The sequence below is a fragment of the Emydura macquarii genome, unplaced genomic scaffold, assembly GCF_026122565.2.
Source record: "Emydura macquarii macquarii isolate MOO-44397 ecotype Brisbane River unplaced genomic scaffold, CSIRO-AGI_Emac_v2 contig_312, whole genome shotgun sequence".
Classification (NCBI taxonomy): domain Eukaryota; kingdom Metazoa; phylum Chordata; order Testudines; family Chelidae; genus Emydura; species Emydura macquarii.
Genome location: NW_027130449.1, coordinates 8,686,021 through 8,708,221, shown reverse-complemented (window position 1 = coordinate 8,708,221; position 22,201 = coordinate 8,686,021). Strand labels below are relative to the sequence as shown.

The 22,201-nt window shown below is 41.3% G+C and overlaps 2 long non-coding RNA genes across 2 annotated transcripts in view; both read right to left on the bottom strand.

The window, feature by feature from the left end:
• The window catches only part of LOC137164120 (uncharacterized), a 123,752-nt gene extending 113,112 nt beyond the window's left edge, over window positions 1-10,640 (bottom strand). The window contains exons 1-3 of the long non-coding RNA XR_010922950.1: window positions 10,552-10,640; window positions 9,311-9,369; window positions 7,378-7,569 (exon numbers count right to left, since the gene is read on the bottom strand). This is a non-coding gene — a long non-coding RNA (uncharacterized lncRNA). The remainder of the gene's footprint in view (window positions 1-7,377; window positions 7,570-9,310; window positions 9,370-10,551) is intronic.
• A 3,448-nt stretch (window positions 10,641-14,088) lies between these two features.
• Window positions 14,089-22,201, bottom strand: part of LOC137164126 (uncharacterized) — a 69,968-nt gene continuing 61,855 nt past the window's right edge. The window contains exon 3 of the long non-coding RNA XR_010922951.1: window positions 14,089-15,267. This is a non-coding gene — a long non-coding RNA (uncharacterized lncRNA). The remainder of the gene's footprint in view (window positions 15,268-22,201) is intronic.

The window sequence follows — 22,201 nt, the reverse complement described above, 5'->3', positions numbered from 1 at the left end:
CTGTTTATTGCTCCAGGTTTTGTTTGTTCATTCCTATTCCGCATTTTTTCTTGAAAAATTAATAAAGGAAAAATCTTTTTTTTTTTTTTTTGTTTTTTAAACCCAGCAAAGATAAAATCACCGAGAAATGAATAAACTTTCATCCCGATTAAATCCACAGCTGCTAACGGAAAAGAAAAGCGGTTTTAAATGAAGGATCCATATGAGAGGTTTGGCTTCTGTGCCTTCAACTGCATATTGTATAATCTAGAGACAGGCTTTAGGGCAATGTTCTGGCAAAGCACTTAAACTCATGCTTAACTTTAAGCATGTTCCTAAATCCCATTGAAATCAATGGCATTTAAGTCTGTGCTTCAAGTTAAGCAAGTGCTCGACTACTTTGCTTAATTGGTGCCTTTACTGGCAGAACTTCATTCAAAAGCCAAGCAACCACAGCAGAGCATTGAAGGGGACTCTCAGACAGGCCCTTAAATAAAGACCTTATCCTTAACCAGCTAGTGAGCCCCCCTAAAATTTTGATCTAGGGCCATGACCAGGTAAAACCGAACAAGGCTATGAATGGTATACTGGGCTGGATCTAAATAAAACATTTCAGAACTGAATACATCCACCTTTATGGATGTTCCGGTTCAGATGCAGATCTGAGCTTCACAGCTATGCAATCCCCGATGCATCCATCTATCCATTTCTAATGTGTCCATCATTGTTTCTAGACTCTCATGGGCGGGTTTCAGTGCTAGCTTCTGAACAGTTTGGAACAAGATACATTGTAAAACCATGAGAGATGCCAGTGCCATGGTACTTCAGGCTCTGAGCAGGAGTAGATTAGAATAGTCAGAAATCTATCAAGGAAATCTGTCCCTGTGACATTTTTAGCCCAACTTGGCAGACTCAAGATGTTTAGGAAAAGCAGAAAACAGAAGCAGCACGTTCTAGCATTTAAAAAACAGGTCTGGGCTCTGTGAAGGCTCTAATCTTTGTTCTTCCGAAGACTTGTAGTCTGAGATCTTGAGCAAATCATTTGTGGACAGAAATTTCACACTTGGATACCTAAATTTCTGCCCCTAAATCCACATTTAAATCAGTAGCCTGACTTTCAGAGGTGCTAACTCAGTGTCTGCAGCTCCTACTCAGGTCAATGGGAGTCATTGGCACTCAATTATATGAAGCTTTCAGAGAAGATGCAAGCCCTTGTGCATGGCACAGTAATGTGAACATTCAAAAATGCAGACAGTGGTCCGAATAATATAAAAACTGAGTGTGTTATTAGTGCTGTCAATTTAGCCAAGAATGTTATGGCATGTGTGTCACTAAGAGAGACAGAAGCTATTATTGAAATGAGATTAGAATCGTTTTGAAACATCAACAGCGGCATTATAGTTGGTAACATTTCCATCTAAAATAGATGACATTGATGATATACAATCAACAATGCCAGTGGGAATAGGATATAGAACAGAAGACTAGATTGTTTTACTCTGTATTGATTTTCTCTTAGTAGTTTTTGATTAACTGTCAAATCAATTAGCTTTCCCCACCCAAACACAATATAAGATTGCTATATTTTTTTCATTTCCTTGCATCCTCTCTGTTCAATAAGAAACAAACAAGAGAAATCCAGACCCAATGGTTCAAACTGTGTTCTGAAAGGGGGTATTACTGAGGAAATTGATAGGCTTCTCTTCGTAGTGCTGGGGAGTCTGGCCATGTTTTTATTGAATCAGGTTCTGAAGCTGTCTGAGACACTAAGAGATCTGCTTATAACTTTGCCATAATGTCCTTTTAAAATGAAATACATAGCATTCTAGGGTGACAGAACGTTCTTTCGACTCAGGACAGGCAGTGTGTCTAAGGCTTCTCAACCTTCCCATGTTGCTAAGCAGGAAGGGATCCCAACTATCCATCTATCTGGGGTTTTTCTATGGCCCCTATTAGTGAAGTAACTGAGCACCTCAGAATCTTTAATGTGTTTATCCTCACAACCCTCCCTGTGAAGTAAGGAAGCGCTATTATCCCTCTTGTAGAGATGCAGCACAGAGACGCTAATGCATCTTGCCCAAAGTCACATCAGAAGACTGTGGTGAAGCAGAGGACTCTTTTGGTTTCACAACTCCCAGGCCATCCTTCCTCTTGTAAACTTTGATCTCTGTTAGAGGGGAGGATGGGTTTGGTATGGAAAAGAGGGTCTCAAATTAGAAAAAAGTTGACAACCCTTGTGATAAATAAATAGACTCTGTGACACTAACCACACCTGTGCCACCAGCTAGATGTATGACCTTAGACATGCCACTTGATCACTCCTACCTCAGAGGAGGGTCAGGATCCTTAAACATGGACCCAGTCCTGCAAATCCTTGGCACACAGAAGTCTCCAAAAGAAGATCTGTATATGGAGTGTTCTGGGATCAGCCGTTTAATCTGACACAGTGCTTTGAGAGCTTCTGATGAATGGTACTGTAGAAGTGCTAGATATTTAGGCCAGATTTACACTAGAAGCTTTTGACACAATAGCATTGTCAGTAACTTTGGGTGACATTTCTATACCAGCTAAAGCCCTAGTTTAGAGACAGTTATAATGGCATAAAAATGTTTTTGCTAGTATATCTTATTTTGCTTGGGGAACCAGTAGAATAATAATACCTCGCTCTTATTATAGCACTTCTCACTCAGTAGATCTCAAAGCTCTTCACCAAGGAAAGTCAGTATCATCATCCCCCTCTTTTTAAACAGATGTGGAAATTGAGGCACATCGCAATGAAGTGATTTACCTAATGTCACCCAGTAGGCCAATGGAAGAACCAGGAATAGAACCCAGTTCTCCAGACTCCCACTCCAGTGCCCTATCTTCTGCCTCTGTCTATGAACTACACCAGCAACTCTTTTCTAGGACAGAGATAGCCTCAGATTTCTGCTCTTTCTTTGCTAATCTCCATTGCTGTCAATTAATCTATGAACAGGGTATGTCAACACAGTTGGTCAGTTTTAGGATTTTTTATTAATAATCTGTGGAGCTTTACATTTTCCAAACTGTCTATCAAAGCTGAGTTCACAAGTAGCTCTTGCATACGCAGAGTCTTCACCATTGAATCTAGATGGTTTTTCTGCAGACTTCCAGGTTCTTTTCTTGGTTGTGTTCTAGGGCGGCTATCTGTTCGCCCCAAGTGCAGAGAGCCATCACGAGGTCTAAGCACCACGTAAGCTCGATTTCACCTTCACGGCACTGACATTAACACAGCTCTACTGAAAACGCCAAAACTGCAACCCAAAGGCGTTTTGTTTATAGAGACAGGACTGAGCCGGGAAGTTCAAATTCAGGACTGAATCCAGATCTGAACTTTTCAAAAGTTCAGAAGTTTTTGGCTCTTGGTGTTTTGCTTCAGCTCATTTCTCTCTCTTTCTCCTTTTCTCAAAATTCAAGTTGTGATCAGTTTCAGGGATTAAAAAAAATGTCCAGGACACTGTAGTATCCAATATACCCATCTAAAATCCTAGGATAGATACACTGGACAATATAGTGTACACATACTCCACCTGAGATCAGAGCCTCTTTGTGTACACACTGCAAGAGACAGCCTCTACTGCGAAGATCTGATAATCTAAAAGGACAAGGCAAGGGGTGGAAGGGGAAACACAGGTGAAGTGACTTGCTCAAAATCATACAGCAGAGTTAAAACTTGATGCTCGGTCTCCTGATATCCACTCCAGTGCCCGATCCACTAGATTGCACTCTCTCTCTCATTATATTATGCTGATAAAAGGCTAAAACTGCAAGCAATAAACAAACTCTAAAAACAAATGCACATAAAGTTCCACAAAAACTAGACCCACAAAACTATTTCCAATATTTCATTTTTTATCCACTCCCCAGAGCTTCCTGGTCTCCTAATGAGGGGAAGAAAATCTTCATCTGTCAAAGTGAAATCTGTCCCAGCATTAGGTGTATGGAGCCATAGTCAAACCACCTGCTGCTACCAAACAGCCAGCCAAGATTCTAATTTGTTTTGGCTAGCACTGAAGAATCAGCTTAGGCATCTCTGAGAACAAAATGGTGCGTGGGAACAAATCCAAGCTACAAAAGATAAGACGCAACAAGAGTCGCAACAGATTATTTGTCTGGTAAAACAGAAGGAGAATTCTACTGAAAAACCTACAGGATTCTGGTCCGGTCTCGCCAACGTAAGTTGTGCTTGTGTAATGTCAGATGATAGTTTCTTGGGCTGTGCAACAAGTGTGAAACTGCAGGTATTTCTAGTGATTAATGAATTGCTGTTGCAGAAAAGATTTGCGAAGAAAAGTGCTTTTGGCAGGACTTTTGCAAAGTGGGAAGCATTCACTCCACATAGCAGCTTTTGCTAGTGATGGAGAAATGTGAGATCACAAGGATTTAAATATTCAAATAGCATAGAAAAAAAGAAAATAAACAATGTAATAATAAATTTGCTTTCCTGTAATGTCTGGAAGAAGCTTGGTTCCTGGCTTAGCCTCTGTGACCTTGGACAAGCCAGGGAACCTCTCTGTGCCTCATCCTTTCCAAATTCAAAGCAAGCCGCAGATAGTATTACCGACCTATCTCACAAACATCAAGTTACATCAGGAATGAATCTGGCTGATTCTCTCTACTTATTCTTCATAACTATGGGCCATGGAGTAAAGTCAAGCAGCCAAACAGCATCCAGCCACACAGAGAGGAGGTGCCAAGGGGAATTTGCCAGAATAACTGAGTATACACATTTACTAAAGCCTGAGTAAGGACTGTTATAATTTTGGGGACAGAGTCTCAGCTGATGTAAATCAGTCTTGCTCCAATGACCTCAGAGGAGTTCTGGTGACTTATATGAGCTCAGAGTCTAGCTTCTCTGCTCCTGAAGTAGAGCTGTGACCCTTTCCTTATAAAATCCCAAACCACCAGAAATGTGGTGGTTTGGCACCATTTGACTCCGAATCTGGCAAAACGTGGTGAATTTCGCTGTGAGGTTCAGGTTCTTTCAAACCCCAATCTGGATCGGGAAACGAAACACACAGGGGAGATCCCAAAGCAGACCACACAAAAATCAGACTCCATTCTGGAATGACTGAACTTTATACGGATCTGATGCTAAAACAGCAATATGATAGCTGGGTATGAAATTACTCCACAGGAAACATCCAAATTCAAGGGTTTAACTCTGTGGCTGCAACATGCACAACGCTCATATGAGTCTGCAGAGCGGGGTGCAATCTAGCTGGACCAGGCCTGCACGTATTCAGCAATGAAGTCAGCAGAAGGTCCACGCATAGAATTGGACACACCTTAAAATGTGTCCAAAAACATCACAGCTCCGCTTTATTGCCTCTGTATGATTCAATAACATACAGCACTTAAAAAACAAATCAGGGTTTTGAAGCCTTAAAGATGAACAGCTCTGTGTGGCCAAAGGAAATTTAAAAAAAAATTCTTGATCTCCATTGATTTAATGGCATTGCACTGCTTTGAAGTATAAAATATCTGTAACAGCATGGCACAAACTGCAGTACAGGCTATTTGCAGTAGGAAAAGTTAGCTATACTTTTGTGCATTTGGAGAGCAGTTTGAATCCGGGTAATAGAATAATCTAAATGGATTTTATCGTAAGATCAGCCAAATTCATATAGTTGCTTTCAGACACATAGGGCCAGATCCTCAGCTGGTGTAAACTTCCATAGATCCCTTGAACTCAATGGAACTGGGATGATTTACACCAGGGAAGGACATGCCGCATAGCTAGGGTTTGATACTGCACTGTATTCTGTACCTTCAGTTCCCAGTGAAGCGGTGGGCAGCAGGGGATGCTCTAAACCTTGTAAGACTGAGCCTCTAGGGCAAAACTGTCTGCTGCTTTCAATACTGTATTATTAGTGGATGCACAGCTTGCCAATATAATAAACTGTTTGAGATTTTTCAAACTTGTAGTCGTGGTCTTAAACTAAACTGAAAACAGTTTGGACTCGACCAAATTTGACTTGCTCTGATTCCATCAGGCTGTTTTGAATTTTTTTAACTTGCAGTCACGACCTAAAACTTATTTAAACCATATTGCTAGTTCAACCGAACCTACCTCTGGCTCATTTCCACTTTTTGCCAGAGTGAGATGGGGATATGGATGCCTGATTTCCATATCTGGCCACGTTCACAGACATTTTAGGCTAGTTTCTATTAAATTAAGATGCAATAACACCACTGGGAAGTTTTTTAAAAGCCTGTGACAGAACAAAATGGTGTCTTTGCACCTGATGACATCTCTATGAGCGCTGAGATCAGGTGCTTGGCTTTGCAGAGGTATGTTTGCCCTATTCAACAAAGCAGTTTAATTTTGCTGATGCTACTTGGTTTCTAATTGTACTTCCCCGGACTGTGAAAGAAAATTGCACCTTTCTGAAATGCAAGGGGAAGCCTTTCTAACCAGCTCATCTTTTCAGGGCTAAATTGCCATTTTTAAATGGAAATCAAGGGCCTGTCACCAATTCCCCTTAACTCTGGTATCTTTATCGGCTCCAGTGCAGTTATTCCCGAGTTACAGCAGTGTAAGTGAGCTCCGACACAAGCACAATACAACATAAGACAGAAAAAGTTCAGAATCAATACAGCAGCTTTGGCGTCCAACAATGGGGGAAATCCTGGCCCCACTGAAGTGAATGGCCAAAGTCCCATAAACTTCATTGGAGCCAGGATTCTACCCAAAATGTATCGTAATTTCTACCGACATGAAAGGATGCCTAGCCGATGCATGAAGTTCATAAAATACAAGCAAGAAGAGATGTTTGTTACCGGGATGTTTGTCACAAACCACAGACCTGTCCATGAAAATCATGGTCCAAAATTCTCAGTTGACATTGCTTCCACTGCATTCAGTGGAGCTATTCCTATTTACACAACATGAACATGTTCACAAACAGTGTTTGAGCGGGGCGAAGGAGGCTCACAGAAATTCAAAATTTGGAAACTATCAACGAGTTTCAAACAGGATGCATTGTTTGTAAATTAAAAAACAAAGTGAAGAATTCATCCTCTCCATCAGATTTTGAAAATTCAATGGGAAAAAAAAGGCATCCGAAATTTGAAAATTAGGACCAGCTCTAGTTCTATGGCCTTTATACCTCAACTCCATTGGGAAGAGTTGGGGGAAGTGATCACCAGGGATCCTAACAATGAGAGACTTAAGGGGTATAATAAATTGCAATCCATCTGGATGAAGAATCTCCTGAATTCATCCTATAAAATCAACTTTACAGCAGAATTCAAGAAGCAAAACAAAGATCAATTATTTAGCTATCAATGGCAATGCACTGTATAAATAAATAACATGTTCTAACCACCAACATGCTTGATCAAATGCAGAGGGGTGAAGAAATTTCCACCTACCCTTCGCTGATACTATATCCAGGTGGATGCAGTCCTCTCAATCAGTTTCCTTGCAGCTGTTGGAGAGATTGGCTGATCACGGTCCATCCTGTCTTCTATGTTTTACCAAGTTACCATGACTGCTATGAGTCTCAGTGGCCCTGGTGGTCCTCTCACAGCAGATCAATCGCTGAAGTCTACAGAGTTACACTGCTGTCAAGGAAGTAGAGGTGAGAAAGAATCAGACCATTGTTTGCAGCAGTAATTTTCTGGTGATTCACTGTTTTATCAGCAGCAAACTGGCTGCAGCTCCAGAAGGACTTACAGCAAAAACTGGGGAGCATTTTTAACCCCTTTTGGAATTTCTGCAGAGGGTTGTTTCTTATTTTCTGGTGACCTTGCTCATACTTCAATAACTATATCATTCAGTGCAAGACACAACAATTCCAGGAAAAGCTGTTATTAACCTGGACCTGCCTTCTTTGTAGAAAACACAAGTGCTATACTGTGGGAGTCCATCATTTTTAGACAACTGCAACTATGGCCCTTATTTTTAAGGACCGAGGAGCAAGTTGCTTAGGCTGAGATCTTGCTCTTCGGCAAATCCCTGGGCAGGAGATGGAGCACATGCAGCAGCATGTCCACCTGAAGGAGCCTCAGGAGGGATTTTGCCTGAGACACACCTCTGTGAGGGACAGTTCCTCAGCAGGAATCCTTTCCTGGGGGGAAGGGTAAACTGTGTTAGCAGTCCCTTAGCATACTTCCTCTCTAGTACCCAGCTGGTGCATAAGGGCGGGGCCAGAGGTTTGCACACTCAGTAGCCCTGCTCAGGTGGGAGACAGAGGTCTTCTGTTTACTGAGCTGCCAGATGCAAGATCCAGGTAGCCCTGATTGAAGGCAAAGGTGGTGGAGAATCTTTCCTCCTCGCTATGATCGCATTAGGGCTAGTCACAGCCTAGTCTTTAGTTAGCCACATAATGGAGAGACTATCCAATAAAATACTTGTGTGCGCGCCAAGTTCAGAGATTTGACTTCACTTGGGCCCAGATCCTCAGAGGTATTTAGGCACCTAGCCGCCGGTGATTTCAGTTGGAGTTAGGCACCTAAATACTTTTGAGAAGCTGGGCCAGAGGAGCCTAAATCACCTAAGCATTTTGAAAATTAGACCCCAAGCCTTGTGTTTAATGGGGGGGTCACTGAGAGTGTCTGAAACTGATATTCCAATAACACTAAGTTATATTCACTGGCAACACGTGTTTAACGTTTGCAAATATATTTTTTTTCACATCACCTTAAAAAAGCCCAGTGATGTCTGCAGAGTGATGACGCTTTTCATGGAAGAGACATGTTTAATCTTTATCATTTACTGAGTGTGCTGGGTTTAGATGCTGCCATGTTGGAGAGAGAGACCCTGCTGCCGTTTTTGTTAGATAAAATCCCATCATTCAGGGGGTTTAGCACTCAGGCATTTCAAATTACATCAGGCTGAATCTTGATTTCAATCAGAAAAGCCAAATTTTCTTTAGATGAGGAGTGGCAAAGGGTGGGGGAGGAAAAGGAAATAAAGGAAGGAAACAAATACTGGTGGGGTTTGGTGCTTTTCTGAGATGAAGCCTGAGCTAAAATATAACAACTTATTCTTTTAAATTTTTTCAGGCAGTTCCTGCTAAACCTAGAATAAACTCTCCAGTTAACAGCATTTAAAGGCTCTTATTTGCAAAAGCATTGGCCTAGCTCTGTTCCCAGTGAAATCAATTTCAGTGGCAGCAGAGTCAGAGCAATGCCCTGTTGCACTTTAAGAACTTGATCCTGCCAGGGGCTGAGTGTCTGCAGCTCCCATTTACTTCAGTGGCCGAGAGGGAGCTCCGCCAAATGGTATTGTCCCTGTTTTACCGATCTGAGTGTGCGGTGCAGAGATTGAAATGACCTGCCCAACAAGCAGAGCCTGACTTACTCAGAATGCAGAACCTCTGATTCCTCGTCTTCTGCTTCCTCCAGCTGCAGGTGCTGCCTCTGTGTAGTGATAGATGCATGGAGTAACATTTCAAATCTGATACATATTCAGTGCTGGAAAACTTAGCTCAGGGCAAACACGCCTCCCCCCCCCCTTCAAAGCACTTATTACCCTCCACTCTTAATGACGTATCTATAGCCCCCATTGCAGTCAATGGGACTGGAGGGCAATTAGTCTCTTCTACCCCTGTTTACATAGCACTGTCCTTATTATGGGCGTTTAAGGGGAGTAGTGACAGCTTGTGCTTTTACTGAATTTCAACCCTTCTCCTCCAACCCCCTATCAGAAGGAAGACAAAACAGGGCAATGTGCAGGGAAAAGAACCCCCGTTTCAGCTTACACAGGACTAGGAGAAGGCTGCACTTACCTAGGGAGATGAAATGGGCCATAACAGACAAAAAACATCAGTCCTGTGACTTCTGCCTGGCTGCAGCTTTTTACATGCAGCAGCGACATACCATGCATTTCATAGCGAGCGAGAACAGGCCATTGTGCCATGCACACCAAAAGAATGAGTAGAGGGTGCTGAAAGGAACTGGCATGTAATAGGGGTTGGAAATTGCTGGGGGAAGTCCTGGGCAACTGAAAAGGAGGTGGTTGGAAGAGCAAGGAAGATGTGCAATTTTGCTTTATAGCCTCCTTCTCTAGGAGCAGGATGGCAACAACGTAAGGTGTGTTGTGTTAAAATGGTAAACGTCCCTTTAAATCCTAAGGGATTTCCTGGTCCTGCTTGCAGAGAAACCTGGGCTGTGAACAGAGTCAGTCTGCACAAAACCAGCCTACAACAAGGTGGGGTGGGTTGTGCCTCTCCGTTTTTAAGGAGCAGTCTGCTATTCTCTGCAATTTGGAGTGCTCAGCAATGAAGTAGTGTTACGCTGCAATCTCCCAGCAAGGGGATTTTCTGTTTTTCCTCTAACTTCTTCGTATGCCATGAACGTTACAAAAAGGACCAAAGTGCTCGCCCCAGTTACCATGTGCAGGTACACACCCCCCCCAATCTCCCCACTTAAAAGCAACTTGCCATTCAGGCAAAAGAAAAAAAAAGGGGGGGGGTGGTAGACCTTGTTTTCCCACAACCATGCTTGGTGTGTCTCAGAAAGGGCCCATGCAATGGTGACACTATGAGCCGGTTATCATTACTGTAGGTTTTTGTAACAGCACCAGAAACACCCACTACTTACAGTACTGCAGGCTGGGACCAGGCTGCATGTTACTGACTGGAGACAAACACTCACTAACTGAACAGGAAGTGGGGGGGGGATGGTTGGAGTTTGGTTCCAACCCATAATAGTCTAGGTAAACCAGTTAACTCCTTGATGTCCATGTTACTATCCTAGGGTTCTGAGACACCAAGAACTTTTTTTTGCCCTATGAAAAAGGGGGTCTATTTTTACACCTGCCTAATTTGTATTTTGGAGAGGTTTGTTTGTTGGAGCGAAGGTGGGTTTTGAATGGAAGGTTTGGCAATTGCATGTGTTCATCAGCCACCAGGTGATAACAATGTGAAATTTCACCCAGATGGAATTTTGTCATTTTCACACGAAAGCATGATTTTTTTTAGTGGGTGGAAACCCTAACTAACTGTTGAGCAAACACTGTGAAATCTTGGCAGCTTACATGAAACGGGACCCAAATGGGGAACCCTCAAATTCTAAGGTTTATTCCTGGCTCGGCTACCAACAGGCTGTGTGGCCCTGAGTGAGTCACTTCACTTTCCGTGCCTCTGTTTCCCCTCCCACCCTTTGTCTGTATTCTCTATTTAGGCTGTAAATTCTTTGGGTCAGGGACTGTCCCTTACTGTGCCCCTAGTACAATGGGTCTCCTAACTTAGTGGCTAGCAGCTACTGAAATAAATAATGATCATTATCCTCTTCATAACCATGGGGAATGACCAAAGCTAAAGATCAATTTGTACCTTATATTTATTCTTAATAAATATAAATAATAATGACAGCCATGTTTAACTGTTTCTAAAGAATCGTGCTGAAAAAATCTGTTTTTTATACCCATGCTTTACACCTTTTTAAATAGGAGACTCAGGCCTGATAAAAATAAAGTTGATGCATTTGTTACTGCTTGAATTCAGTGGGCCAGAGCCATGGCTGGTACAAATCAGCATAGCTCCATTGACTTCAATGAATGGAACTACTTTGCCTTACAGCAGCTGAGATCTAGACCTTTGTTTGAAAGGGTTTGCCCCTGATTTCCTCTATGATACACTTAAAATCTGGTTTAAAAACAAGCTTATAAAAAAAAAAAAAAGTCTGGTGTCACTGTAGCAATAAAGAATGTAAAAAAAAAATTAAATCCTGTGTTTTCACCTCAGTCGCCTTCTTGGTGCTTTCACTTTGGGAATATGTAATAGTGGAAGGAGAACTTAAAGATCAGGCAGACTACAAAGACATTTATTCCAAAGCCTTGCATTTCACTAACAAAAGCAGCCCATGAAACCTTCATATAAATGGTGTGGAGCATTTTCTTAAAATCAATCAGGTTCTATTATTTGGTTTAAGCCCAATCTCATTGTCTACTTCTTCCTCCGGAGGCTGATTTCTGCCAGGTAGAAAATTAAGTTTCCTTTACTTTTCTTCCTTACACAATCTTTCAACATCTTGGCACTGTTGTTCGGTGTGGGAAACCGACTTCCTGTCTCAATAAATAAATGCACACAAGGCTTTTCTGGACACATAATGGTCTTTTTCTTTTTTTTTTTTTTTTAATTTTATACAAAAAAATCATTCCACCCTTAACACATCAATGAAGCCACTTAAGCTCTACTGCATCTGAATTAAGGGGGAATTGTGTGATCAAAGAGTGTGAAAGAACCACACATGGAGTTGGTCAGACACTTTACTTTTGTTACGTTTGATACATAACAAACCCAATAAATATGCTTATCCTAGTAGCCAGTTTCATTATCTCATTGGCTTATGTTTAAGAGCATTTCCTTAATGCATCTCCTTTTTCTATGATTTACAGCGTCATTTTTTATACAGGCTATTTTGGGTTTAAAAAAAAACTACAGGGAAAAAAGTATGGGTGTACATAGGGGAAAAAATGATCTCTCTGGGTTTTTCATTCAGTGTTTCCCTGGAGCGATGGCTTTTATGGGGCACGATCAGCACAGTAGCCTTAGCAAAGCATGATGATATATATAAGAATTAGAGTGGAGAAAGTTGAGACTGTCTTGTGACACTTCCAAAAATTAATTGGACTCTTTAGAGGCAACGTTTGGCACCCTGCTCCTCTTTATTGACCAAAAGTGGGCAGCTGAAGATTTCACATAAATGTCTGGATGCTTCCTATTCGAGTGTAACACTATTGTAGGCACTGGATTTACATCAGAATAACGCAGAGCCGAATCTGGCCCCTTTTTATATGCAAGTGACCTATTCCCCTGCTCCACCCTTCCCACCAGCGCTGTTGTATGGCTTCATTTTCAGAAGCGTTTATATCAGCTGCAAGTACATGTTGACTTCGCTGGAGCACCTCTGAAGTCAATGGACCCTTACCCTTAGACAAAACGCCACTTGATTTCATTGGGTATTTTACCTGCCTAAGGACTGGGAGCTGCCTGAGCCTGGTAATCCAGTGAGTAGCCCTTATTTATGCAAATAATTCCAATAGGATTCCTGTTGAAACTGCGTGTGGCCATCGAGGCAGCGCCTTTAAGGGCTGAGCTTCCCCAGACAGTCTGGATGGGGTGCTGTGAAGCTATTGTTATTGCGCTCAGCCAGCTGGAACCCGACATGGAATAAAGCAGATCTCTCACAAGCACCTTGTGCACTGAGTGAGCACCGAACGGTGGGTGCTCACACAACCTCTTGGGATTTGGCCTATAACGAACAATAAATCTAAAGCCCTTCAGGCTAAATTCTTTCTGAATAAATTACATGTGCTTTTAATAGGGCTTTTTAATTAACAGGCATTTTTTAAAAGCAAAATTAAAAAAAGATGTGAAGTCAGTGTTTTTCTAGGCATCTAAGAGCAGAGATCCAATCCTGCACTCATTACAATCAATAGAGATTTTACCGTGAGTGCAGAATTTCTTAAGTGAAATTTGTTTGTTTGTTCCACAGAATGCCCTTTCCCCCCCATAAATGGAAGGAAATGTTATTCTGCTGTGAGGAGTGGGCAATGCCAAAATCCATCTATGCTGTTCCTTTTTGCTGTTGCGCTTGTATGTGGAAAGAACACCTGTAATCCAGGAGAACAATATTTATTGTTCCATGTATTTTCCATTGTAAAATATCGAGCATTTGTAATAAAATGTGGGTTTTGTTTGGTTGATTTTTCACTTGGGAAACTGATTTTTATAGTGGCTTTTGACTCTCATTCCCAAAGTCTGAACTTGATCATGGGCCAAAGCTGGATGTCCTTGCTCAGACTAAATTCCCACTGAAATAACATTTACTTACGCAAAATTCCCATTTAAGTAAGGACTTCAGTATTTCACCCTATCTTTTTACAGCACTGAGCCTGCAGCACGCTTCATCTGGAGGGATTCCTGCAGCCATGCACTGGCGATCAATGATGAGGCTTATGTAGGCACATGTAACCATCCCTCTTCCTTGTAGGTAGCCTGAAAGTGCTTTAAGACAGGAACTGTCTTTTACTGTGTATCTATGTGCATACTACAAAGGGGTTTTAATCTCTAGATGCTACCATAACAAATAAAATAATCCAGCTGGCCAAACCCAAAAACAAGACCAAGGACGTTTGTGAAGGTAAACAAAACAGTTTTATTTTTTTCTATTTCAGTAATACCAAAAACCTTGCAAAATAATTCACTTATCATGTTACAAAAGCATATTCCTGTATTGCAAGAACATCCAAAACCCTGATCTTCAGGTAGGCCTCCACCTGGCTTCCCATTTAGCATCAGCATTGCTGCAACACAAATTGTGAACTCAATTCTTTAGATGTAATTCTGTAGATACATTTTATAGTCCCTAGATGTCTAATTATCTGATACCATAGACAGTGTTGCCAACTCTCGTGCTCTTATCACAAGTCTGACAATATTTGGTGTTTTTCTTGAAATCGAGCTCCTAGAATCATGTAATTATGTCACAATCTCAGTTTTCATTTAAAAGAAGTTTCTAGCCCTTATGGTTGCGGAGTAAAGGTTGAAAAGGTCATGCAAGTGTAACCTAAAGTTTCAAAAACTATAAGGCAAAAAACAAATCCAAAATGTATAATTTTAAAACAACATAATCTCATGAGTTCTAAGACAATCTCATGAGTTTTGAAGGCCTGTGCTTGACAATAATGGATAGGCATCTAAGTTGTACAAAGTACACTTGCAGGTATCTGTGAAGGCAAAAGGAACAGAAGCAAGATCAGCAAACCACTCAAAATTAAAATTGCAGACAGGATGAGCCAAGGGCATTTACAGCAGCAGTTATGGCTACTCTTTCTTTGGGTTGCACAGAAAAACATTTATCAGTAACAGACTTGGTCAAAAACCACACACAACTTTAGTTGACCTTTTCCCCCATTTTTCATTCAAATCCAAAATTGCAACAAAAATCAAAGCTCAGAAAATGTATAGCAGTTGAAGTCTGGGATTTTAAAGTAAGCCTAAAGGAGTTAGGCTTTCAGCTCCCATTGGCATCTAACTCCCATAGGTTATACTGAAAACATGTTAAAATAATGCCGATGAGCCTAATATAGTCAGGTTGAAACAAACAGTAAGAGTATAGAGAACACTGAAGGCCTTTTCAGTCTCTCGCTTTTCACTTGTGAAGCCTCCAAGTTCTGTCTCTTGTGTCACTTTTTAAGCTGGATCTTTTTACAGTGTGTGTATTGGATGTGCTAATCCAGCAGTCACTAGCGGTTCTACCACCTGCCTCTTCTGATAAGACATCTTCTCTTTGGGAGGTAATTGAGTCCTTCTAGGAGCAATCAGATATAGGCCTTTAACACAGCAATAAAATAAAAACAGGAATTTGAGGGAAAAGTGGAAAAACTCTGAAATCCAGTTGGAATAACTGCCAAAATGCTTTAATGGTTATGATGAAACAAAAAGGTACTTACTCTTACAGACTAGCTTGATACCTATAAAACAAAGAGAGAAAAAAACAACTACCCACGCTGCTGGGTCATTAAAACTTTGCAGATATTTTGTCTGGAAATAGTTTTGCATCTAATTATTAAACTGATTCTTGACCCACGACATTTAAATTTGAATCCAAAACTACGATGCAAGCTCTTCAAAAATGTAAGCTTGGTTTGACCCAATATAAAAATAGGGGTCCAGTTAACTGTAAATGTTTGGAAGTATAAATTCAACGGAGCCTTGCATCCATCTGTGAGGAATAGTAAAGCAGGAAAAGACCCATTTTATACATGTATAAATTTAGGCACAGTTAAGACTCAAGTCAAAAATTACACACCACCCATTAAATCTGCGTGCCTTACTTTTTGGGTACCTGACTTGACAATTACTAGACTTTTTTTTTTTAATTTAAGGTTGACCTAAGGGACTTGAGTCCAAGGTCACACTCTGCATCACTGACAGAGATGGGAATACACATCTCACTGTTGGATAGTGATAAGTACATACATAAAGTTATTAATTTAATTTACAAAAGGGCCCCTTTCTGAGACTGAACAAAGTTTGAAAAATAATCTGCAGAAGTCTGAGGGGGGGGGGGGGAAAGGCGACCATTTCAAACCTAAAGTTGAATGAAGTCAGGCTTTAATGGACCAGGATTGGAAGTGAGTTGAGGGACTTCCACTGACAATGCCTTGTCTACAGTCCCCCGGATACGCTAACCCAGGAACGGTCAGCAAACTACCCCATCTGACCTCAGACACCATGAGGGGCACATAGGGATAGGTTCCCTCAAGCCTCCAGGCCCCAGCTATGTAGGCATCTGCAGATCAGACAAAACCCTTGGATTGGAAGTAACTAAACTTGGATTTGGAGCCAATGCAGTCTTTAGGCAACAGGAACAGTATATGCCCACTGGCTCACACCAGCAAACAAGTGGGCAGCCACATTCTGCATGAGCCGTAGCTTCCTAGTGGTCTTCAGGGTTAACCCCCATCCAGAACCATTGCTGAAATCCAGTCTTCAGCTCCCAAAGTCATGGTATGCACATCAGAGAGAAATGGCCATATCCCCTTACAGGAGAAAGCTAATTCTGGCCATTGACGCATCCCGAGAATCCAGGAGCTCTCTGCGATCCAAAAGCAGTCCTGCATTTACAACCCTTTTGGTTGAAGGGGCTGCTGGTAGGCTACTTCCTGGTGATGGAGGAGAGATCATTTCTGCAATGCCCCTCGCTGCAGATAGCTCAGTCCACCAGCTTCATCTCTGCCTTATCTCCACCCAATTTGTGCCCATTTAAAAACAAAATCTATATATTTAATTTGGATGCTTTGACATCCTGCAGGACTGGAAGTGCTACATGAATGTGAATTATTATTATTATTGGGCCAAATCCTGAAGTCCTTCCTGCAGCAAAACTCCCCATTAAAGTCAATAGATCAATTCTTCAGATGCTGATTGTGGAACACTTAATTGAGATGAATCATACTGTACTCTGATCCAAATGCTCACATCCCTAACTCACACTGAATACTAGGTTATTCTACAAGTAGGCCCACTGAAATTAGTGGGACTATGTGTAGACAAAAGTACTGTACAGCATGAGTAAGGGGATCAGAATGATATGAAGCCCATGAGTAATCCTATAATAGCACCTTACTCAGAGTAGTTACTCATGTTACTCATCATGAGAAAGGGTCAGAATCCAGGCCACGACATTTTAATTTCGGACACGTTCAAGGGTAACAGTCACCCATCCCCTTTGAACTTCAGATAAAACTCTATCTAAAACCACAGCAGAATGTGAGCTTAAGTTTACTAACACCTGTCTTCAAATTTTCACTACAATAGGGGGACAAACAAACAAACAAAGCATAACTATTATGTAAAAGCAAAACCAACTAAAAAGTTTTTGGTTTACAGAAGGTGTTTTACTGTGCTGACTCTGGTGGCTGGATTCAGTAAAACACTATCTGACTCACCCAGTGCAACCTCAGCTCAGTTCTCATAACAGCCTTCCTCACCTCCAAAGTCAACTTTTGGCTTGCATGGGACCTCCACGCTGCCAAAGCAGGACTGGCTTCTTATTGAATAGGACCCTTATAAAGCATATCTCCAACTTGAACTGGTTTTCATAGATTAAGGCTGACTTCAAAGCTGGAAAAAGCACCAAGTGTGCTCTCAAAGCTTGGCTTCGGAGAATCAGCTGTCTCACTTATACCAGAATTCAAATAAAACTAAAGTGGCTGCCACAGCATTGGTGCTGGGTGAGGTTCTCTGGCCTGGGTTATGTGGGAGGTCAGATTACATAATCATAGTGGTCCCTTTGGTCCCTAAAAACATCTGTGAACCTATGAACATTACCATCTGCACAGTTAAGACAACTTTCCTGTGGACATATCAAAATATAAGGTTAAAAATACTCAGCAACAGATAGAGCACTCAGGAAATCTGTGTGATCTTGGCCAAATCACTTTAACCTCTTTGTGCCTCAGTTTCTCCATCTGTAAAATGGGATAATGGCACTGGCCTTCTTTGTAATGTGCTTTGAGATCTAGGAATGAAAAGTGCTATAAGAAAGCTTGGTGTTGACTTAAATGGAATGTTTCCCTTGGTGTTGCAGGAGCTGATCAACAGATACATATATACCTGGTGAAATAAATTGTTTAAAGCAGTGATGGATAAAGGCTAGTTTTTGAGTGAGCTAATTATTTCTTTTTTTAATGCCCAATAGCTTCCCCCTCCCTCCTGAAAGTGCTTTTATAGATGGCATTTTGGCTGCCACTCTGTCTAATAGCCCAGACAAACACAGAGACAGATAATAAAAAAAATCTATTTCTTTCTTAACAGATAACACTTGTGTCTTGTTACAGAATTTTCAGGCTGTAAACCAACTTGAATAGCTAATTTAAGGACAACTAACTTGCACTGTGCAGGGCTGTATAAACATTTCAAATTCCAATTTTTCTTAAAGACATATGTGAACATTTAAAAGGGGCTTAAGGAGCCATTTTGCAATTAAGAAAATCTAGATTTAGGATTTTTTTTCTTTCCCCAAGTTTATCATGTAATATTAATATACAGAGAAAATATTTTCAGTGCCTGTATGTATTTATGAGGTCCTAAGGGAAAACAGAATTCCTCTATCTGAAAGAAAGGCTGGAAAAAACTGTAAGGATAAGACTGACTGCTAGAACATCAAATCCATGACAGAATTCGTTCATATGCTGCAATTTTTGTGAAAGTGCTGTGGGGTTGGTTTTCACTGTATCTGCTAGTTTAATTGTTTCTGCCTGTTCATTTCTTTGTCCGCTGAAACCAGTAGCCTAAGGGAAATTTAAAAATCAAAAGGTAAGGCTGAAGTTGAACAGGAAATGAACACTGGTGTTGTGGCAATATTAAAGTAAAAAGTTCAGAAGTGGCTATAGGAACTAACATGTTTCTAAACATTTAAGTGTGTCTTTCTCTCTGCTTTTTGGTTTTGTTTTGTTTTTGTGCTGTGAATAAATTTGAGATCCATTTCAAGAAGTGTTCTAGGTTTGTAAATTTGAAATGGTAAGAATGTGTCCTCTGGAGAATTTCCCAGCTAGCATGCACTGAGCACCTCTCTAATGGAAAGATCTGCATTTGATTTTGTGCAGTCACAACCATGTACTTTTTCCTTTGTATCCCTTACCCATGTGGGAGCTGGTGTAGGGAGAACGTTTTAATATCAAAAGAGAGCAGCACATTGATTTCTATGTTTGGTGGGGAGCAGAAAGTGATCTTCAAAAGCTCATAGCACCTTAAACCTGATGGCTGATTATAACACAATGAAAATAAACAGAGCTCATGGTAGAATCTGTGCAAGGATTTTTTTTTTTTAAGTGCACTCTATCTTTCTCTTTCCTCTTTTCTGATCTCTGGGACAAAAGAGTCAACAATCAGAGATCCAAAACTCAAGCAAAGAGGATATGTACTTAAAATACCACATGGCCAATAAAAGTATTTTACAACATATCCAATCTTTAACAAGCAAATTAGCCAATGAAAAGGAATACTCTGATTCCAAATCCTTTTTAAAAATAGCAAAACCAATTACAGATATTTAACACGCCACACAATTACCAAGAAAATAGTCAGACTTGAAAGCAATCATTCTAGGACTTTCCACATATAAATGCATTCACGAACAAAAAGGTATTAGGCTACATATTGTAGGAATTAATTTGGGTTAATTCACATGGCAAAGATGAGGTAGGCAAAACAACACGTAATTACCTTTTCCTGCCTTTGAAGAACAATGAATTTGGGACTGGTCCAACTTTAGAAAGGGTGATTACAGATTTTATGCTTAGAGAAATCTCCACCTTTACATATATTATATATAAACACATACAAAGAGACCCCCTTTTCTTTCTAAGCTCCTATATTCCATAGGCAACACGCACGTGAAGCATTAAATCAATTAAAGATAAAATTCATTTATTATACATCCTGCTAATTATTTCTGAAGTACGATAAGGGGAGAAAGAAGGCTAACCAACACAAGGCGTAATTAAGCAGAAGAGAAGCATTTGGGTGGTCACTCAGAATTCAACATGCAGAATATAAAGGGAAATGGTTAAATGATACCTGTTTTGCATCAGGGTCGAGATGTGAAAGAATGAAATAAGACAGGTCTATGAAATTTACTCAACTGTATTTTTGAAGAGAAAAGAGCTATTTCTATAAGTATTGACAATCACCACTGTGTGTAATAAAGCACTGTTAAATGTAACGTTAACTAAACAGGCATTAAAGGCCTTTTACATACTTGGAAGAAAAGAAAACAGTTTTTTCTTTTTCTCTCTCTCTCTCTCTCTCCTTTTTTTTTAATACTGCAGACTGCAAGCATTTTGGTCTATCTCTGTCAAGTGCAATTCTTTCTTGATGAATGACAAGGTACGATAATAGGCTGCCGTTGCCATGGCAACCAGACAGCAGAGCTGTGTGCCTTGAATTTTGTCATCTGAAAATGAAACCAGAAGCAAAAGAAAAGCTGAGAATGAAGCCAACAGATTAACTCGTAGGGGGGAAACGGGGGGAGAGAAGTGTGGTGGAAAGGAGGAGAGAAAGACGAGGGGGAGGAGGGGGTTAGATTACAGGCAATTAAAATTACAGTAGTGTGTCGTATGTGTGTCTGTCTGTCTTGTAATTCCAGATACCATTTGCCGAGAGGTTTTATCTTTGTTTTCACTGAACCTCTTTGTTTCAGAAATACTCAAGTCGCTTCCAAAAACACATGTAATGTACAGGACTCAAGACTCCACTGAGCTTTAAAATGGGCGGAGGAATTCAACTCCCCTCACCCCTACACACTCCTCTCTTCCACGCCTCATGAGAGCACCCCATGCAGCAGCATACTGAGGGACTGCAGGTGGGGGCAGGGGAGAGCCACTATGGATCTGGGGAGTCCATGCGGGCGAGCCATGTCCAGGCATGGTGTGAAGCCCAGCTGGACAAGGTAGATTGGCACGGGGTAAGCTGGGGGAAGAGAAGGGGCTGTTGGGGCTGCTGCTATATAGATCTACCACTCATGGCGAAAGAGGAAAAGGGATTACTGCTGGCATAGAATTCCTCCAGCCCCACTCCCTGGGCCTGGAGAGTGCTCCACCTCAGCCTGTGTGGAACTGACGTGTCTCAGCCCCGGCTAATGAGTTTGGCACTAGGAAGAGAACGTAGGTCACACGAGAGTTGGATTCAAGTTGGGGTGTTGCTTTGGGGTTTGAATATCCAAAGTTAAGAGGCATTCAGAGGAAGGGTTTTAGGTCTGCCCATTATATAGGGGAAAAGCCCCATTCGCAAGATTCAGCTCTGAGTTTGGCTTTCAGATACCTACATAGCGTGGGGATGTTTGGATCTGGCTTTTGGTTCAGGCCCATCTCTGCTGGAGCTGGGAGCAAATGGCAGCCCTGTCCCTCTTCCTCCCTTATCCAGGTTTTGAGAGTTGGATAAAATGGGACCGAGATCCAAAACACTCCTCGGTTTTGCAAAATGAAACCCAGATTTACAAGGCTTTGCAAAACCCAAATTGTTGCAAGCACTGGTACCGCTGCAATTGGTCTTAGAACCTCATGGAAATCCGCGTCTCCATCTTCAGCTCAAAGCTTTTAACATGCCCGATCATTTCTATTTGAGGTGATCTGTACCAGTAACAGAGATGGAGACCGCTATCCTACAAGACTCAGTGGAGCAGCGTGTATCACATTACCCTGTTTGCACATCTGGAAACCTCAGATTCCGCCATTTCAGCTTTACCTGCTCCTTATTTCTCTCCCTAGATTTTACAAACTTCTCGGCTTGCTAACCTCTTGGGAGAGAAAGTCTGGCTAGAGCTAAGCAACATTTCAAACAAAACTTTTTTCACCCCAAAAAATGCAGATTTGGTTCAAGTGCAACATTTCGCAAATTTATGTCAAAATTGCCTAATTGTTATTGGTCAAAACTGCCCCCAATCTCGAACAATCTAGCCCTTTTGTTTTGACATTTTTTAAACTAAATGCTTCACTTTTTCGATTCAAAATTACCTTTTGTTCTGAATTTGACTTGAGTTTTATTAAATTCTTTAGGTACAGTACATGAATCAGGAGGCACCAAGGGCAATGCGGAGAATTGTTGTCCCTGATTCAGCGCCCACTGGGTCAGTGGGAATCTTTCCAGTGACGTCAGGGGGGGTTTGGATCAGGCCTTAAATGGCTTGCTAGGGATCACAAAGGAAGTGCAGAGCAGAACTGGGAATAGGCATAGTTTTC